Source organism: Aphis gossypii, chromosome 1 (genome assembly GCF_020184175.1).
Source record: "Aphis gossypii isolate Hap1 chromosome 1, ASM2018417v2, whole genome shotgun sequence".
Classification (NCBI taxonomy): domain Eukaryota; kingdom Metazoa; phylum Arthropoda; class Insecta; order Hemiptera; family Aphididae; genus Aphis; species Aphis gossypii.
Window position 1 is genome coordinate 5,994,037 of NC_065530.1, and position 22,480 is coordinate 6,016,516.

Below are 22,480 nucleotides of genomic sequence, written 5' to 3' on the forward strand. Positions count from 1 at the left end.
CATTATGTGCCCGTGACGAGTTGAGGTTTACCACAATAATATGACAACATATAAAATAAGCCACAACAGATGTTTACTTCATGCATATTTTTGCGACAAACTGTTTCCATTTTAAATTCCATTGTATCATAATTAATACAGTTAAAAAGCAACCTTTCACTTTTTTTATAACTCAAATTATCTACGCACGACTAGCCGCAAATTGCAGATGGTCGGTTATTATAAGACAATATAAATTTGTAATTCCACGCCGACATTAAACGTTATTATAGCGTATTTGATTTATTACTGATCGACTATCCGTTTACTAACGAGCAGCAACGAGTTGAGATTTTAATATTGAAGTGAGAAATGTATTCTTAATTGTATAATGTTTTTTGTTTTAAAACCATCACTTATTGGTCAGAAAATACTTACGGTAGTACGAAAAAAACACATCATATTTTATATCTATATTATTATGATCATTCAAAAAATTTGATTATATTTGTTAAAATGTTGTACTTTATTAATTTGTTTCTAAAACTAAGTTAAAAAGTGGAAGTGATGAAAGGAGTTTAGGTTGTCTTGGTGTTAGCGTAACAGCTTGATCATATTATACCGATTTCAGTGTATTTGTAATGCAGTTTAAAATCTACTTCCTATCCCGCCAATACCATTCACACGACGATTATACCTTACCATACATTTTTCGTATATATTTTATAGACTACCTATACTGCTATATAATGACCAAAATCACGATTTAATAATGATATTTTCACACCACAATCATCATGACGATCATTTACTTACAGTCTTACAATTTCATTACAAATCAATCTGGAGATCGTGAAATGATTATTCTTATGAACTATGAATATCAGTTAACGTGTATATAAGACCGTCTAAAATATATAGGATCATATTAGTATCTATATCGTTTAAAAAAATTAGATTAAATTATTACAAAACCATTATTTTTATTATATTTATTTATTTTGTCTTTTGTAGAGTCGATTTATTATGTGTCTTGTCTACTAACAATGGTAGGTATTCCCGGTAGACTTATATTATATCATCCGTCTTCATAACATTTGATAACTTAGAGTCGATTGACAACTTACTTTAGTTGAGTTTTCGTTTGAGAAAACGTCTTACATCATACCTTCCATAATAAAAAGATAAATTGAAAAAAAAATAAAGTTAAGTATGTTGTCAATTTGTATAATAATATTATATAAAAGCATTATAATTTACTTTTATCAAGATTCTATTACATACACATTTACATATTTCACAAATCGAATGATATTTTATGTTAGAATAGATATGCAATTTAATATGTAAGCCGTATTTCTATTTTTCGTGGAAATAATCGTAGTGCCAACAACGATGGTATTTAAAAATATTTTTTTATCATTATGTAATCAATGTTATGTACTTTACTTCAATTTAAAAAAAACCCATTTTATGATGTTATAAGGATTTTTTAATTTTATCACGTTATGAACAAAATTGATGTTGTCATAAGCAGGGAATGGATTTATTAGAGTTTACACTTGATCTTATAAAATTCTGATAACTATCAGAATAAGCAAAACATCGGTAAACATTTTTTTTCGATTTACAAAGTCTTCTGGTATTTTTATATAAATTAAGAAATTTAATTCTTTTATATCATAAACAATATATATTTTTTTATCAATGTTGGTATTTGTATTTGTAATTATTGGCTTTATTAGATTTAAAAAATTAAATCTGTTTTTCTAAATTTAAAGGTTTTCTTTGAAAAAGATTAAGATTTTTTCGTCACAAAAAATACTTTTATAGGTATTTTATTAACTCACAAAATTATATTATACTAATTTTCAATAACTTTTTATTCGATAAACTCGTTAGTAAACTTATTTTATAATCTCTATCGAATATCTCATTTAATATATTATAATGTTTTATTATGTATGGGTATTATATTTAGAAGGTCATATTAAAACGTACCTATAAGTTTTTCAGTGTCTACAATGCGTGGTGAAAATGAATCATGATTTGCAAAGTTATGTACATAGTTTGCTTTTGAAATTTACTTGATTTTAGAATAAATTCTTATCCTAAGCGTTATTACAGAAAATATATTATGTATGCTGTTGTAATCAGCTTATAATTACAAAATACTACGTAACTATGAAGGTACAGTAGTTGGTTTTCAACAGTAAAATTAAAAAAAAAGTTCAAAGAAAACCCAAGACATGTATCGAGTCGCTTTTGGACATTAAACATAACTTATTAGATTAAAAACTGATGTATAAATAAATTATAAATGTATTTTTGAAAATGTTGTATGACTTAATAATAAAATCATTGAACTATTTGAACTCTTGAATTTAATATCAGTAACACATTTTCGCAAATGAAATGTCAACTGAATTTGCGAGTTGAATTGTTATTCAAGTGTACATAATTTTTAATATTTCACTCGTATGGTATTGACAGACCATTCAAATTTTATTTGCATTGCAAAGTGCATTACTTCCACGTAAAAAATATATTCACTTTGGATGATTTGAATGAGATGTTTTAATAATACACGAGGCATGTGACTGGCGGACGTGACCAATTGCGCCACTTAAACGCTTTTGTCATGAAATACAATCAAACTGACCATTATAATGTAAACGCTGCTCTCTTAACTCGACACAATTATGGCCAGGATTTTCGATCTGCCATTTTTTTAAAATCAATATTTTATATTTGCCAGGATTTAAATCGATCGTCGTCAGTAAATATCATGGATTTTCTGAAACAATATTGTGTTATTTTATTTTTAATAAGATGTATAAATTTAGAAAGTTGGATACAAAGTGTGCAACCAAATGTATGCATGTGTAAGTATTTCTATAGTTTAATGTTAATATCATAACTTCGATAAGTCTTATTTAACTTATTAACGTACAGTAACTAATAAGTATTTTTTTGGACTTTTTAAACTTGAATAAAGTTAAATCATAAATTGGATTATTTTTTTTATTGGTTTTTATAACTACATGAATCGTTATGTGAATTATGATATTATTGCAGTCAGTTCCTTGGTAGGCTGATAAAATGTTTTCTGGGATCGAATTTGGTGATAATTCAAAAAATACCAATATCATAAATTATGCAGATAATGAAACACGGTTTTAAAGTTGTCTAACAGTAATAAACATAATGTACCTAATCATATATATATAATACCCAACTATAAATATTTTATGACACGATTTTATTATTATTATTTAGTCAAATATTGCTGCTTAATGAATTTTATCAATTTATTGTGATTATTCACTAATTTATTTAGGATTTTATCATGGGAAGTTAATTATGTTTTTGATTTATGACCAAAAGTAAAGAAAAATGATTTGTGAAATTGATAAAATACGATATTCTGCTACGGCATAAGCTGCAGTTCTGGGCTCTTGAACATAATAAATATAAATTTATAATAATATATTATCTCATGCTAGCAATATAAAAAAATGTAAATACCGATTATATGAAATTGCATAACACTTATTGCAAATGTGTTTAATTTTTTATAAAAAGCTATTGCGAAAATGAATCGTTTTGTGAATAATTACCATTGTATGGTTATACGGTACTGCCCGTGATTGCTGAACTGAAAATAATATTTTCTTATTTTATATTTATAGAAATTAATAGGAACAGAAAATTATAACCAGTGAACAGTGTTTTAAAATAAACATACTGTTTTTCATATGTACGTTGTACATAATAACAAGGCGCATTTGTTTTATACTATATACAGGGCGGATTTCATAAACATATATTACAGACCGTTGACCCAAAAAAATACTTAAACAAGCAAGCGTAAACTCACTGAAACATGCATCATTTATAGGACAATTAAAAATACTAATCTACATTATTTAAGCAAAAGAAAATTCCTAGAATTCTTTAGTGTTTTGCACCATTATTTGCATAGGGTGTTTATAATAAATACCACGCGCAGCTCTTCTCTTATTTTGTACACCATGGCAAATAAAATTCAATAAACGAGCAAATATCTACGTTTTTATTGTTAATCCTTAAAATAAACGACTTTTAATACGGTTTTCAAAACCTCGTATTTTTTTCTCTCCTGTGACCGTCGTGGATTTTTAATTACGCGATTACTGAAAGCTACGCATATTTTATTTATTGATTGATATATTCGGCAGGAACTCATGATTTTTTGACTTCTGTTTGGTTGTCTGATAAACAACGACTGTTTTGAATTTTGTTACTTCCCATGATTCTTAGAAATAAGAAATATGTTGATTCCGCATCGCTGGCCAAATTAATTATATTTGTTTAAACTGACTTAAGTTAACTAAATTATAGTATATATTATAAATACACCTGTTAAGTTTAGGATTGAGTTAACACTTAACTGCATATTATTATAAGATAGGTATATTAACATTCGAGAAAAAGAATTTAATTCAATATTTAAATAAGTAATGATCTCTTCGATAGTTCGATATGATGCATGTAAAAGGCACTTTATAATACTATAGATAGTATACTTTATAAACATTTAATTTGTTTAACAGTATAAGTACTAATAAGGTATTAGAATGGAAAAATAATTCAGTAATTCAGATTTACTTTTTTATTTTAATGATAAACATAAATTGAAACAGTTGTAATCTATAATAATTGTGTATAATAACCACTATTAATACTTTTATGGGTTCGATCATGGCTGATAATAATTTTTAGACCAGTGACTAATTTTTACATCGTATTTTATTAATTTTTATTATGATAAATTAATTTTTATCTTATTTTGCAATATAAAATTATTCAAAAACGGAGCTTTTATTCTGATTAAAGTTTTTCTGATATTTGAACGTCTATTACAGGGTTATAAATACATATGATTTTTCTAGACAATATGAAAATTCAAAATTAACTTAATTGGGAATAGAAAAACTCATAAGATTGGTTGTTAACGCGTAAGCAAAAATTATTAATTCAACTTAGTTCTACTTAATTGGTTGTACGTTGAGTGATGAATGTATTGATGTTACAATAACAATATTTTTTTTCTGTTAAACTATCTTCAATTTTTTTAATTTCTTATAAATTACAAACATATTATAAAACAATTTTTATTTTGTCAAATAACTTAATAATACTATAATTTAATACTATAAGTTTATCTTGTGTTTTTATAACTGGAATTAAAATAAAGACCTTTGAGTAAATATTATACAAATTTAAAAGTTGTATAAATCATGAAAATTGTTTGAATTTCAAATTTCAAAGAAATGTAATTATTAAACAAATATTATAGACATTTTAATTATTTTGTACAATTTTCAAAATATTTGGATTTATTTTAAGTTATTTTTGTTTATACCATATAGATAAAATGAATATAATAATAATTTAAAAATATTTTATACGTTTCCGCTCAGAATCGTTTTTAGTGTGTAATGATTTATTATTGAATTCTAATTGAAAATATCCATATCCACAAATATCGAGTTAGATATAAGTTAGCTGAAGACGGAATTGTATTTAAATAAATTTTAACTTATACTCTAACTTATTATTATCAATAAAATCCAGACTAATAATTCCATTTTTAAAAATTCAAGATTCTTGTTTCGTTTATGAATTCTGACGTATACAAATAAACAAACGTAAACGAACAAATAATAATATAAGCATTTTATTAAAAACTGTCTTTCAACACCTGAACCCTCGTTCTATCTCCATATTTTTTTTATATAATAATATTTAACCTAGTTATATTATTGATTAAATCGTACTTATCGACTATAGGTAAAATTATACTAATTGTTATTTTATTACGTAAATGTTAATTTAACCTAGTTTTGATGAATGTACTATTTTAATGTAGTTTTTTAGCTTAGTAAATTGTGCTTTTAAATTTTTCTTAATATATGACTGTTTTCTTAACTTACTATAAGTACTACAATTTCTTATAGCTATTTAATTCAATTTATAGAACACTTGAAAGCTTAATACAACAATGATTTAAGAAAATTAAAAAATTATTATTAATTAACCATCTACTTTCAAATTTTAAATAATGATTAGTTCCAATGAAGTTTTGTTTGTTATATTTTCAAAAAGTTCTAATGGTATCATGGAACCATTTCAGGTTTATTGGTATGGTTCCAGTATTTTTTGTACACCCATAACGAAGTGCTTATTATTGTTTAGGTTATAGGTTAGGTTAGGTTATTATTATTTCCTGAAATCCAATGTATCATGTTATCTTCTATCCATAGACTTTTGAACTTTATTGTCCACAACCAGGAAACTTGTATGCCCTTAACAATGGAAAATGTATGTGGCTCTGTTACCCTTACAAGATCAGTAGGTTCAAGTAAATATTTTTGCTGAGTGTGCCGTTACCATGCGTTTATTTATATTATCACTGTGTGATTTACCATCCCAAGTTTTGTAGAGCATTTTAAATTTTACATTTATATGGTTTTTTTTTTTTAAATTTAAATTTAATGGACATTCAATATGATTTTAAAAAATGTATATTGAAATTATTAAATTATATTATTTTACAGGTAAAATAATGTGCACGGATTTTTATAAAATTTATTTATTTTTTTTGTGCATATTAAGATGCAGTTTTGTAAAAGAAAAAAAATTTTTTTAGATTTTAATTAGTTAATTGATATTGTTATTGATAAATTAATTTTTAATGCCGTTTTTCAAATTTTTAGAAAATTTTTTATAATTTGCATTTTAAATGGACATCGATTTTGGTACAAAATGTATTATTTTAATAAAAACCTAAATATTGGTTAGATATTTCTACCTGTAGTCGAAAAATTGACAAACAGGTATTTGATATACAGTACATGCTTACTACTGTTTTACTTCTATTTTAGGTCATATTTAAAAATATTCACCATATAGTTTAATATTTTCGTTTTATAATTTTAAACGCATTTTTATATTTCATATTTTAAGATTATCAAGGCATTTTTGTTATTTTATTTTAGGGACATTTTCCCGATTTTTTTAGGGCGTTATAATCCCACCCCTAATTGTAAAAAATGATGATTATTTATAACCATTGTTTGCGATATAATTTATTATTAGTGTATACTGTATACTATGCTTTTCATTTTTATTTTTGTTAAGGCAGAACTATGTGATTTGTTTCAAAAATACAATTTGTGTACACTTCTATATCAACAAAAATATAAATTTGATATACGTATAATGTGTATATATATATATTTTTTTTTTTAAACCAAACGAACGGATTTTCAAAACAAAGCTTTCACGTGCGATTTGAGATTAGCATTTTCGATATTACCAACAACAAAACAAAGTTAGATGTAACAAAATCCAATACCAGCTTAGAGTTACTCAAACAAATAGGTAACCTTAGAAAATACGTTGCAAATAAAAGTTTAAACATGATGTAATGCATGTTTTGAACAAGGTTTTTTAGATGGAATTTGTAATGAAACGTCTAAAAATACAAATTAAGCATTAACCAATTTATATAAGATATTATTGAACAAATAAAAATCATGTTATTATTATAGTTTTGGTATATAAAAGCTGTAACAGAAATAATTTACACATTTAGTTATTAGCTAATTGTATTATAATGTTTATTCTTATTTATATTATATATTATCTTTTTTTTAGTATACATATAAGTATATAACTAATAAAAAAATGTATACCTAGTAAAATGTATAGAAGTAAAATCATTTACCTATGTATTATATTATTTTTTAACAATGAAACCTTGTATAATCATTGTATAGTATATTTTTTATCTGAGAATACAATATACTACTTATACAGAAAAATTAAATTTTAATTAAAAATCAATAGCATATAGTAATAAAGTTTAATAATTATTTCGGATCAAAACAATTTATTTTAAAACACTAACAAACTGTAATCTAAATAAGAAAATGCATAATGCAATTTCGATACAATGTCATACTCATACATGTCATGCAGAAATGCTGAAATATTATTTCTATAGGTTATCTGCTTAGTTTAATAATCATGAAACAGTTGTAGTATTATCGCTTGTTTCGAAGTATTACTATAATTGCGATGGCAGTATAATATAAAAATAAAATTCAGCATAAACGTATTTGGTTTGGCATGAAAATAATATGTATAATATAAAGCAGTTTTTTTTTTTAAATCAATCACAAGAATTCCTAATCTAATCTGGGTGCGATACCATAATTATTATCAATATCAAAGAAGTATCACTGGAAAAAAATTAAATAGTATATATAAATAATGTATTATACACAAACCCCGTGGTGCCATGTCTAAAATATTTTTGTATTTCGATTAAGAATGTAAAAGACATCCATATAATCAATAGTGTATGCATAAGTAACCTATACATTGTAAAAAGGGCAAATTAAATGTACAAATATAAAAATTAAACTAAGTATAAATGTATATTTAATATAATACTATACTCGGATAAATAATTGTGAATTAAAATACATAACATTAAACGACGGTTTGTTAGGTTAAAATATTACTTTTTTTTTTGTCTGCTTTGAAGTAGCAGTATTATACAAACGCATAGTGTTCACAGGCGTATGGTTGGGAGGAGGAGGGATATCGTTATTATTATTATTGTTAATAATATTATTATATAGCTATTGTATGTAGTATGGCTCTGCCAATTTTAATTAAGAACGATAAAACGAAAAAGGAAAAAGAAATTCTGCCCAGTTTTTTCTGGACGAATATTGGCTGTATTCGTGTTATATACATGCTTCTGCTGTTATCTGTATATATATATAATACATTTATACGACGGCAAACACGCGACTGGTCGTTTAGGTAGGACGTTTTCCGAGTCGTAATTCAACTGTACAATTTTCAAACGTTCCCTCTCCACTCACATTACTATACCGTGTCGGATTAAGTCATAACGGCGCGAGATTCTTTATATAATACGTGTGCCGGCGATGTCCAGACAATTGTATTTATTATTTTTTAACATTTCATTAAGTTTTTTTGTTGACCGGAAAGTCTTATTAAATCGATATCACGCGCTATCGTTTTACAATGTTGAAAATATCACTACAATATGATACTCGCGATAAATTCCACAATTTACATGCAATGTCACGCTCAATGTTAATACCCAATTTGTGTAATATATTTTAAAGTACGATTGTATAGTGCCACCCACCGTTGAAACAAGAATGCTGTGTCGATAAAAATGTTTTTATGAGTGATGACAATTATTAGAATTCAGGAAAATTGGTCGTGTCCGTTTCACCGTCTGTATGACTGTATACACGCCTACAAACTGTGCATTTATACACAAACGGAAATTAAAGCTGTACATTTTAGTTACTGCGGTGATAAAATGTATTTGATTTAAGAAACATATCAAAATGTGCGTTTCAAAATTCAAGTGTGTATATCAGGAATGAACCCATGCAAAATTGGTGAGGTTTAAAAAAATGTTATAATTATAGTATTGTTGTAGGTATAATAATAATAGGTGCATTATTGATATTATCGATATTTTGTGCGGAGGTTAATCTTTTGCTGTAAATAGTGCGGTGACAAAATATCCGGGTTTGCAATTATTCATAAATTAAGTATTTTAATATTATAGCATACATTTATTTATTTCAAACGTTTAATTTTGATTTTATTAGTCTACCAAAAATAAGCGTTTCTTTAACAAAATTATGCACCATATTATAAAGTACTTTCAAACACCTAATCAGTTAGGCTATATTACAATGATACTTTTAATCTGTAAAAGTTTTGTTATTTGACAGGGTATGGTAATACAGTGAAAACGTTTATGATAAGTTTTTAAATTTAAACTTTAAACGTTAGGTATACAAAATGAAAAAGCTCATAATATTTATTTAATACTGTTTCAAAAATTATTGTTTGTAAAGAATTATGAAAACAGTACTACTACAGACGTGTAGCTCATGGAACAATGTATGAAGATGAAAAATTTTGTTAACATTATGCATTTATGATATAATGATTTTCAAAGAATTATACGATTAGACAATGTTTGACATTAACTCCGTCTTATATTCAAGATCTAATATTAATTATTTTATTGTAATAAATAATAATCCAATAATAACGGTGCATGTTTATTTTCTAATCAATGACTGATATAAAATTTAAATTAAAACACATATTATGTACTAAAAGTGGTCTAAAAGTTTGATTATTTTTATATAGCACTATGAATATATTAATTTAGGATTTAGTTTGTATTATTTTTATATTACTATAAAGCTCTCATTCAATTCAAATTTATACGTAGTAAATAGTAATTACTAATTAGACCACATCTCGTGTTCACTTGTGTGTATGCTGTATTGTTACAATAATAATATGATTAATTAATTATTATGAATGTGCAGTGAACTGTTCAAAATTAATATATCCATCATGGTTTAGTTTCTAAAATCATTTATAGTTGAATTATTTTGTTATATTTTTATATCTGTATTTACAATGGTTGAAATCATTTGTATTATTTTATTTTATTTTATTTTTTTTTTTTTTTTTACCAAAGATAAAATCTACAATTCGCATGGATAAACAATACAATAAGCAATTATGATAATATTTTAACTAGATGTTACAACGAGAGTGAAGTGACATCTATTGACACTACTTCAATTATGAATTCTATCTAATAATGTTAGACAATTTATTATGTTAGATATTTTTAAATGTCATTTAGAATTATATTGGATTATTGAAATAAATAGATGATATAATTTATACTTAGTCTATTTACCATTGATCAAAATTATTTAGAAATAATTATGTTATTAATGTGTATAGATTTATACTTGCTGACATATTAGTGTTAATTTTAATTTGATATTTATTAGTCATTGCTTGACTACTACTCATACATTTTTAGGCATTCAATTTTTTCTATTCAATAAAAAAAAAAAAACAAAAGAAAAGTTTACTATAATTTTAAACCTCAGAACATGCATGTTTAAGATTCATTATTTCTGGCTATAATAGTATAATTATAATATTGCCCATAAACTTAAAACGGTTAATAAACCTTGATTATCTAAGTCCTAAGGGGAAAAATGATTGCACTTATTTTGTATGCACAGTATAGTACCTTTTAAAGATCTATAAACTTTTGTTTTAGTAAAACAAACTTTAATATTATACTAATTAGTTATAACTGTTTTGATTTCAGATTGAAGAATAACAAATAAGAATGTAGAAAACTGTAAGTAAATAAAATCTATTATTGTAGCTAAATTAAAATAATGTATTCACTTAGGTATTTCTGATTACGTTTAGTATTTAAAAAACTATTTATTCGGCTTAAATAATAGTTTTATACCGAAAAACTGAAGTCAACAAGAGCAAATTTGTAGCGTTCGTAAAAAAAAATATATATATATCTACTAAAAAAGTAATTTTAAGTATCAGAACACGGTTTACTTATTATATATATTATATATATATGAATGTATATGGTATTTTCCAGATCAATTTTCAGTACGTAATTTAAAAATAACTGCTTTGCAGACTCATCGGAAGGTCTAACTTGATTTATATCATCGAAAAGTATCAACAAAACAGAACACGGGAAGGGATTTTTTTTTAATAATACGATCCTTTTTTCATTAAAATTTTTATTTCTAAATCTTCAGCACATTTTTTCATTAAAACAATTTTCATTTTCATTTATATAAATTGCATTGTATACAATTACGCGATAACGTTGATACTTAATGTAGAATAGATGTAAGTTTATTTTTACTAAGGGAAAACAAAGATAATCTTTTGTATAAATAATTTTAACTTGTTTGAGGTCGAATTATACTGAAAGTACGTGATTGTCCCACTTAAAACTAATGAAACATTAAACAATATTATAGACTACAAAGTATGAATATAATTTTCGAGTTTTCAAACATGTTTTGTTCTTGAATAATCCTTTGGAACAAATTTAATATTCTACAATATGTTGTTGAGTAAAAAAAGAGTAAAGTTAGGTTACGCATATAAGTATAGTATTATATAGATAGTATGAGAATATGTAAATGAATTATTAATTTGTTGTCTCTTTGTGATAATAAAATAGGTCATTGCTAACAAAACGAGTGGTGTCGTAAAATATTGCATTTATTTATGGTAATAGGGATATCTTTTCATTTCGTGTTTCCTGGTATTTAGTGTACTATACGTATGATATAGTGAGAAATATGGAAAATAATAATATGCTTACTTTTCATCATCCTTTATTCCGGTGTTACCCCGTGTATAACTACTAAAACTGTACTGAATAATTAATTTTTAAAAAATAAATAAATAAAACAACAAAATTATTATTCAAAACGAAAGGCGTTGATATTGAAAATAATATTATACTATTGTAGTTCAACCAACACAATGTTTTGTAGTTATTTTGATAAAATATTTACGTCATGAGCTGTCATACATACATTTTATGTGTATGACTACGGTATAAGTACGGCAAAGTTTATGAAGCTGTCGAATAAGTCCACGAAAAGTTTCTCTACGTAGTTGATTTAGTTATTGTGGTATATAATTAAAAAATAAAAATAATAATATTAGCACTCATTTCAATATTATTATAGGTACACGGAGTTTAGTAACAATGTTTGCGCAAACTATGTAACATCGTTTTTTCCCTATCAAACCGACTTGTGTACTCCAAGTCCAATCGCGACGTAAGAAGTTAATAATTTATAGCATACTCGGCGCGGCGGTGTGTTCAGTTTGTAAGTACACAAGTCACGCGCTTAACTTGGGAACCTAACCCAGATGCGAACCACTTTTTTGCTCTTCTCTTAGACTTGACATGCAAACACAATTGCGCTTGTGAGATAGATAAATGTAATGTGGACGTATTTTATTGCGTCCAGATGTTTTTTTTTTTTTTTTTAGGGAGTTGGGGGTGGTCGTTGGGAGGGTTAGGTGTACACTAACGGCTCGCTCAACTGAACGAGGGCCCCGTGCGACTGCAGTATGTAAACGTGTAGGGACAAAACAAGTTTATCTATCTTTATAAAAGCATGTGATCATAAATATTGTAACATACTATTATTATAATAATACATATTATTATCGTAACATATTCGTACATTTGGCCGTTCGCATGTATATTGCGAAAACGTAAACTTACAATATATTTACACAGACCGTATGCGCAAGTATAAAATAATGACGTATCAATCACGTCATGAACATCGTTACGTTATTTTCAAGTATTGTATTTGATTTGCCTATCCATAAATAGTTTTTAGTTGCAGTCTCTTCAAAAAAAATTCGGTGGTTTTAACAAGACATTATACTATTATATATGTATAAACTGACATAGTTTCACACAGACTCAATTCAGTGCAGGTACACACAATATAAGCGATTTTGTTGTTCGTGTCGCCTTGTTATTTCGTCCGAGGACCGTCGTAGATTATTGTACCTGCCAAAACACGCGAATTTTCGATTCGCACAACATCGTCACGTACGTGATGCACATATTTCACGCGTACACGAATGCCTTATAATAATAATAATAATAATAATAACGATACGTTTTGACTTCCCGTCGGAACAGCAAACAGTCCGTTACTTCCTACGCGGTATAATTAGTTATGACTTTTGAGGTACTAAATTATTTAAATACGACTATATAATATATATGTATACATAATTACTTCCACGTTTGTTGATCGAACTGATGAATTACGTCCCGAATCACCGTACAAAAAAAGAAAACGCATTTGTTTTAATAGAATATTATATTATACAACGAACGCGGGAGATACTTGAATGATTTGTTATCGTATTTATTTTGGTTTTAACATAATAATATTTCTAAGACAAATTTTAAGTTTATTTACTTGCATTATAACGTTCATGGTGCGGTATATTTATTATCATAAATAATCCGAACAATCTTGTTTTAAAACTTTATCGCCGTTGTCATTGTACTTTAAAAATGTAATAATTTATCGTTTAAATTTGAAACTATTGGTATTGTCAGTATTAAAAAAAAAAAAAATAAAAAAATCACGAACAACTTTTAAATGTTATTAATATTCCCATTAGTTAGAGTTATCGATATTAATGATCATGATTTTTTTCAAATATTCCGTTAAAAAAAAAGAATTACTTCTCTTCCTAAGCAACAGCAGAGTATCATTAGCCAGACTTATTCAATTTTATCCGTCTTCGGATAAAATAATAATATTAAATAACAAAAACTATACTCAACTGCCGGTAAATTAATTTGGATTTATAGGATAGGCGCATATAAATTGACGAGAATACGATTAAGCGAAAGGGTCGAATGCATTTACATGCTGATGTGGGATGGATCGCGTGTACGCAATTGTTTTGTCCCAGGGAGGAAATTAATGTACCCTGGCCGGCACTCCATTAGAATCGAAATAAATAAATATCAAATATCTTTGTGCACATATTATCACAACGCACTAGAATTATATACTACTGTACGAGATATTGTGTGTACGATTTTTCCCCCATTATTTTACTTATATACTTTACAGAATACTCTATAATTTTCCACAATTATTCAACACTGGCTATTCGCGTAAAGTTAATAATCACGAAGTGAAAATGCGTCGGCGGTGACGCCATATTATTATATAGGTCTGTGCGTGGATGTAGTATGCAAATGGTTGACATAAAACGCAATTAAAGAGGACCTATTAAATCGTATTGCTCCTATGTGTATACAAAAATGACCCTAAACATTTTTTTTTACGGACTGTCCGACATTGAGTTTATAGAAAATAAAATATTATACTCCTCTTTTATATTATCCGGGGCCCCGAAAGGGTGAAAGCCCCGACATTGTTTGTAAAAGAAATTTGTCATTCGTGACCTCAACAAAGCTTTTCGAACCGATCACATTTCAGTTGAATGGGTTGACTTTATAAATTATTGACCCCAGGGACAAGGGGATAGCTTGGTTTTATTTACAGTTTTTCCACATAATTTAATCTTCTATTTTTTTCCCTCCACTAAACAAACGTATCAAGTTATTCGTCACCTGAATAAGTGCTCAGGAGAAATATTGAATTTATTTCATTTTTTTTTTTTACTTGCAGTTATTTTGGTGAGCCACGTTTCCAGTTCATATGATTTTCAATTAACAAAAAAAAAAAAAAACGATTTATAAAACGCTCTCAAGCGATAATGATAATAATAATAATAATAATAATAAATATAATATCAAGTTAGTTTCAACGTACATTATTGAACATTAATTTATGAGTTTATTCCTAGAATTTCGTTAAGTATTTTTTCACTAGTCTGAATAATATTATAGATAAAAACATAATGCGATTTAATACATTCTCATAATAAAAAAATATAATGTTAATTATAATTATCTTTTATATTATTGTTGCGTTAATATTTTAATTTTTTTTAAAGATAATCAAGACAAAATATAAGTAATAATATATAGCGCACAATTTTCTATTGAAACTTAAGTATAGTTATTCAATATTCGTGTTAACATAATATGTACTAAATACATAGTCGCTAGCTCAAACTATATACCTACATTTTATCTAAATCTATGCACACGCTGCATATTATATACATTAAGTACAAGTAAAAAATTAAAGTAATGCACTTTTTATTACATACATTATACCGTGTAAAAAAGTTAAGACATTAAAGGTAACTATTTACAATGCATATTATGTACATAATACACATTTAATTTGAATTTAAAATCTCACAATTCAAACTCATATACCATATTAATAAATAGTTACACTCCGTATAGAATTGTAATTTACAGTAAAATAAATGTTACCCTACTTTATATTATAATGTATGATATCTAACATTTAATTATGCCCACCAGGTACAAAAATTTTGAAATATTTATGTATTTAGATTTCTATTATATAATCATGTTTGTTGTATGGTGTTGGGTATGCTCTTTTTCATTTCATATTTTATTAATCTTCTAGGTTACTTGGAATTAAATCTAAAAAAAATACCATTTTATACGTACATTATTATTTGACGTGGTCTATATTTTATTATTTTCAATATAAATATTCTATTAAATTCGATACACACACACACACATAAACTGTAAAATACATTCATTATAGAAGTTTTTGATTTTACGTTGGTGTGTTCTTAACAGAATGTTATTCTATTTTTAATATATAAATATATTTATAGCATTTATACAATATTAAAAACTAAATATACGGTGGGTACATATTATTTATGATTATAAATTTAGATCACTTGTATCCATCTATTATTGAATATAAAATTATTTCGGTTCATTTTAAGTATTTATAAATAAAATTATATTTTTTGTAAAATTTAAGTTTTTTTTAATAATATTTATTTATTATTTTTCGTTTTAATTATGTTTAAAATTTAAATCGCATTTTTCAAAGGATAACATTAAATTATTCATAATGAACTAAAACGTTGTCGAGTACTTTTAAAACGGCTTTTATGAAAACAATGCAATATTTTACATTTAAAAAGGAAATTATAAGTTAATTAATATGGTTTGTACTATTTCTAAATCTTAATTAGTAAGAATATATTCACTAGTTTAACTGAAAATAAAATCATACCTAAAACCTATACAGGTATCATGTGAACGACTCAAATTTCTGACTGCACATTGATACAACCCGTACGGATCGTAAGCATTTTTCAAGTCACTAAGCATAAAAACATAAATTAAATTAAACACGTGCACCGTGCATACACTGCATCTACAACGTGTGCTAAAGCATATAAATTGTAGACTCTAGACTATAGTTAAAATGTGAACTTGACTTGCATGCATGCACATAGACATACACATACATACATATGTTACTTGCAAGTATTAATTATATAGAATATTTTCCAAGATAAATGTCATACGAAATTCAGTCAAATAAATATAGCTATTACGGAGTACATTATTGTTTTAACTTGAGTTCATAGGTATTATATTTATAATATGTTACGGTGTATGCACATAAAATTAAAAAAACTCATGATGCGTGATATTCTAAAGAACAAATAAAAACGTATCAAAAATATAATATATCGTAATTGCTGTTATTCAGGAGAATTTTGTCGTCCTGTATAAGGTGTTGATGAAATTTCTACGTTTTTATCGTTTCAAAGTTATTTAATATTTACTAAAAGCCATACCCACGTGACTCTTAATAACACATTCGCTTTGTATCCTATATTGTTATGATAATATTGTTTTGTTCACGAATAATGATTTATAAGTAGTATTATCTGCGATGCAATAACATTGATTGTTATACAAACTTTCCGACAAGGATTTCCAATTCTAAACTTTTGAACACTTCCCGATTTAACTTTTCCATTTCATCAATGATGTTATCGTATAGTTTGCTACCGTAGTGTAAATAATAATATATTGATATCTGCAACATACGATTAGCCAACATATTTGGTGGCCGCTTTGATATAGCCTTAGATGGGAAAACGGGAGAAAATTAATTTTCCTATGAATTGCCATGTAAGTTTTAGTGTTTAAATATAATTAACTTGTAGTAAACGTACAATAATTTAAAAATATAAAATAAATAAAATTTGAAGATTATCCAAAATATTTTTATGTAATAAATCAAGCAATAAAAGCTTTGATGTAACCTTTGACTTGTACGTGCAATGATGTGAGCGAAACGAGAAAAGATCGCTTAAAACCAAATCTTTATTGTAGTATCTGTTACAACTCTTTTTTCTTTTCGTTTAAGCAAAATTCTTTTTGGAAAACTTAGTTTTTCTTGTGTAGGTCAAATAGTTTGTTTTCTCGTGTGGAAAATTTGATTTTTAGTGAAAATGAGTAAAATGGTTTGATTGAAATTAAAAAAAAAATATATGAATAATGATTTTTTTGTTGCATAGTTCATGTGTTTATATTTTACTTTTTTTCCAATTCTGAATTCATGTACCTATATGATATTTTAAAAATGCACAAATCTCTCACTTAATAAAATATAATTGAAATTTTATATCGACATAAAAATATCTTTAACTACCTATCGACGTTATTTATGGAAAGAACTTAAAAAACACGCGATAGAAATTGCTGAGAAAAAGAAAAATCGATTTTGCATTTTATAAACCCTAATTGTAAAAATAAAAAAATAAATATTTCATACAAATAATGTTAAATCCATATCTAAAATAACGGTATGTGGTATTCAAGCGGAATGCATACTACACAGTATACCATATAATAATGTTTTTCTTCGTATAATGTTTGATAAATATTGTCGATCGTATTCGTTTGTAAACTATTCCTGTTCAGTAGTAATTCAATCCGTATTGTTTTACTTTGGTTATATTGTTTGGTTTTTGTACTTTCAATATCGTTTTTGTATACCTACTTGTAAAGGTGCGTTCGTGTGTACCTCATTTCTAGCTTTGTTAAATAATACAAACGGCGAACAACGCCGACACGTCTTGGACTGCTACGAGTTTTGAAATTGAAGCTTATTCTTGTCAAAATAGTTAACTTATTTACTGCAAAAACTTTAAATAGGTGTAAAATATAGTCGAGAACAAAAAGCACTTTTCTCCACTGTTATACAAAACAATCTATTGATAGGAGTTAATTTTGTCAAAGTGATTTTAAACGGTAAATTTACAATATTATTGATTTGTTGTACAACAATGCCTATTACAATATTATTCGTTTCGCTAAATATATCTAATACAATTCCATCATGTGTAATTATTATATATCTGTGCATAATTTGAATACCAAAATTTCTATTGACTATTGGAATCGTTTTCAAATACAAACATAATGTTTACCAGCTATTTATACGTATTTAATACTATTGGTTATCTAGTTTTGAAGCTAACCGTTTGATATATGATGTTGACCTGATGATACGGAATAACTACAAGTAATATATATACCATATGAATTATAGGTATATTATATAATATATTATATATATAATGTTTCCTATAATATAGCGAGTTATATTTTGATTATTCTCTTATTTTAAATTTTATTAAAATAACTAGAACTGATTTTCATTATTTGAATAAACAAGTAAATATTAGTTAAAAGGCAAGACTATAATATGTTTTATGATTTCAACACTAAACTTGTTGGTTATAATAACTATATTTTAGAAATTATCAACATTATAATTTTAATTAAATATTTTTTTTAAACACTTCTATCATTCTATCTTCTATAAATATTTAAGAATATTTTAGTACATTTTAATATGAATAATTCAACGAGTCATCGTGTTTATATAAATATATACTTACCTATATTACGATAAATATTTATTAAGTTTTACTAAGAATAACGTTGAATATGATATAATGTTTTTTAACGACGATTTTCATATCCCCTATTCGTATATACATTTCATTTCATAAAACAAAATGTTATAGATGTGTACAATATACCTACGAGTAATACATACATGTATTGTGTTTTGAATATATAAAAAAAATTCGAGTAAATCATATTTACTTTGCCAGTCGTAGACATTATTTTTGAATATAGTTGTTTGTTTACCTAAAATAAACATATCTACATAAAAGCAGAAGGCTATTATTTTATTCATATGTTGTTAAAGAATCGTATATAAAGATATACACAATCTTGGTAATTTTAAGGCCATCTAAATGATCTGTTATTTAGTGCATGAACACTAGTATACTTAGAATTTATATTTACTCCAACATAAATATCATTATAATTCTATATATTGCATTAGTTTGTATATAAAAAATACTCTTTAAATAATACAAATAACCTCAAGAATTTTAAAAATACATTGTAATAATAGATAGAAAAAATGGGATGGGATTCATTTTTTTAATGTTTTTGTATATTTAAAAACCATAAAAAAAACATTTCTAAGCAATTAATGTTTAGTCGAATTATATTATTGAGCGTTTACAGCAGAAAGAAATTCAATTTAAGCTAAACGTTTTAAAAATGTGTGTAAACAAAAAAAATCACTTAAATACTATTACTTTAAATCTTCCCCGTCTTTCAATATACAGACGCTCAAATATAAATATATATATACACACATGTAGTAAAAATAATAATAGGTATATAGTAGAAAATTGTAATATTCCAGTCTTTGATATTTGTCGATGACATCTTTGAGCGTCGCCCAAAAGATTTGCGCAAACAAAATAAAATGTAAGACTTCCACTCCGGTCGGTCGGAAGAATTTGTTGATTTCATTTACAATATCAAGTACCTATCGATCAGCCCTCTTCTCAAGACTATTCTACAATCAGAACTGAAACGCCTTTCGCCATGCCACTCCCGTAGAAACGTTATATTCGTCCTTAAATCGAACGGTCCAAGTCCATTAGTCGATAACAATGGGATAGATCCGCGGTCCCACGTCGTTGACTACTGCACTGGCTGGCGTTGGCGTCCGGGTCCGATTGACATAGAGATCATTCGTTGTCGAGTCGTGCTTCTTAAATATTTGGATTTCACGGTTTAGAGTGCCGTTTGGTGTCTTCTACTTGGTTCTTGAACGTAATAAACGTCCGCGATTATACGTCACGCCATTTTATTTATTCTCTCTCCCTTCGTTGCTAATTCTATCAACAATAAATAAGATATATATATACGCACAAATACCGTGGCAATGTTTTATAAATAAATTGCACTATTTAATGTTCCGGCAGAAATTATTATCCCCGGTATTATATATTTCTACGAAAAATATAGTTTCTGAAAAATTGTATACATTCTGAGAAGTTTATTTATTATAAAAAATTACCAAATTGTATGCCAAGTCCTAAAAAGGTCTGTCTGACGTGCTATGGGCACGCTCGGCTATGTATATTATAATTGTATTAATTTTTATACTCATAAACTTAAAATTAAATTAAAATCAAAACATTTGAGTGTTTAAAATTTTTCCCGAGTCTGAAAAAATGGAAAAGTAAATATTTCTTTAATTTTATAGCTTATTATAAAAAAGTATTTAAAATTAATTACATTTTAGAATCAGAGCAAAGCTATATTACAATAATATGTTCCTTTTCCTTGTATTTTTTCGAAGCATTATTATATGCTTCAATATACAATTTTGTGGATCATTTTCAATAAAAAAATTGAATATAGTTGGCGGTTTAAATGGTCAAAATTAATAGAAATATTTTTTTAAAAAATCACAGCATTAAGTTTTGATAAAATTGATCCCGGTCTTTTTTTCTTACATGAAATTTTCAATTTTTTTTTTTTATTTATATAAGAATTATACCAAGATGATAATGGGCTCTACTGAATAGGTTTGTGTGTTATAAGTTTACGATAATAATGTAGGTATATTATAATATTATGAATAATATATTTATCTATTTTTATAAAAAAATTTCTGTATATTTGTGTGGAGCTCATAGAATAGAAAACTACTTACCTACTATTGGTACTTAAATTTTGCAAACTTATTCCCTGAGACTTATGAAGTGTTGTTTATTGTTTAGTTTTTTAATACCTTTAAATTCCTACTGGGTAGTTCATACATAATTTTCAGTTTGATTTATAATAACTGAAAAATGTACTCGTATGTAATAAAAATCTATAATTTAACAATTACAATTTTTTTCTAGAACAAAATACATAAAATTAAAATATATTAAGTGTATTACATGTAATGTTGTATTTTATTGAAATATATTCCATGATAATATACTACTAGCTACTAGACCTTTTTCATAAATGGTATGTATCAAATAGAAATAATACAATTAAATTATTAAGTTTTTTTTTTTATTTTGCTACAACTAAAATGCATCAGAAACATTTTAACAGTATTGTGCTCATAAAATTATAGTTATAAGAGTAGAATCCGTCTCGCATAATGGTTCGTCAAAATAAATGATCCTATTAGTGACTTCTGACATCATCTAATGTAATGCTAATTATTATTATGTTGTTGTTAGATTCAAAAAATAGTGTTCAATGTAATAGTCCGTTTGTAAATCACATTAAACGCATGCAATGTTTTGTTTTAGTCTTAACGTTTGGGTCCGTTTCGAACAGACCAGCCTAAAAAAAAAAACGGAAATTTAGGCTTTTCGGCCAAACAAAATATATTGGTTTTAAACAAAATCCGATTTTTGTGCAAACGAATATATATATATTATAATGTGTTTGCGTGTATATGCCGTTTACGGTTTGTACGTTTATTGCTCAAGTTTACTACCCACGGTGGAGGCACCCGTCTTAAAGACAAATAAAACTACAAACAAAAATCCGGTAGAAAAATAAAGACCTTGTGCGAATAATATATTTTATTAAGCAAGAGCTGATGTTGACAATTCGCCCAACGACGTTTTGTCCGTAAACTTTTCGCATAATTTATTTCACGACGATCGGAGATAAACGCGGTCCTCCGACGAA

General features: G+C 26.1%; 1 protein-coding gene across 2 annotated transcripts in view; it reads left to right on the forward strand.

Annotated features, from left to right (window-relative positions):
* Window positions 1-22,480, forward strand: part of LOC114120263 (chaoptin-like) — a 227,470-nt gene that overhangs the window by 138,154 nt on the left and 66,836 nt on the right. The window contains exons 1-2 of one of the 2 annotated variants that reach the window (XM_027982119.2): window positions 8,967-9,479; window positions 11,243-11,275. The gene's annotated coding sequence lies outside the window, so the exon portion shown is untranslated. Of the gene's footprint in view, window positions 1-8,966; window positions 9,480-11,242; window positions 11,276-22,480 lie in introns of those variants that run through there. The other variant, XM_027982118.2, reaches the window with a different exon arrangement.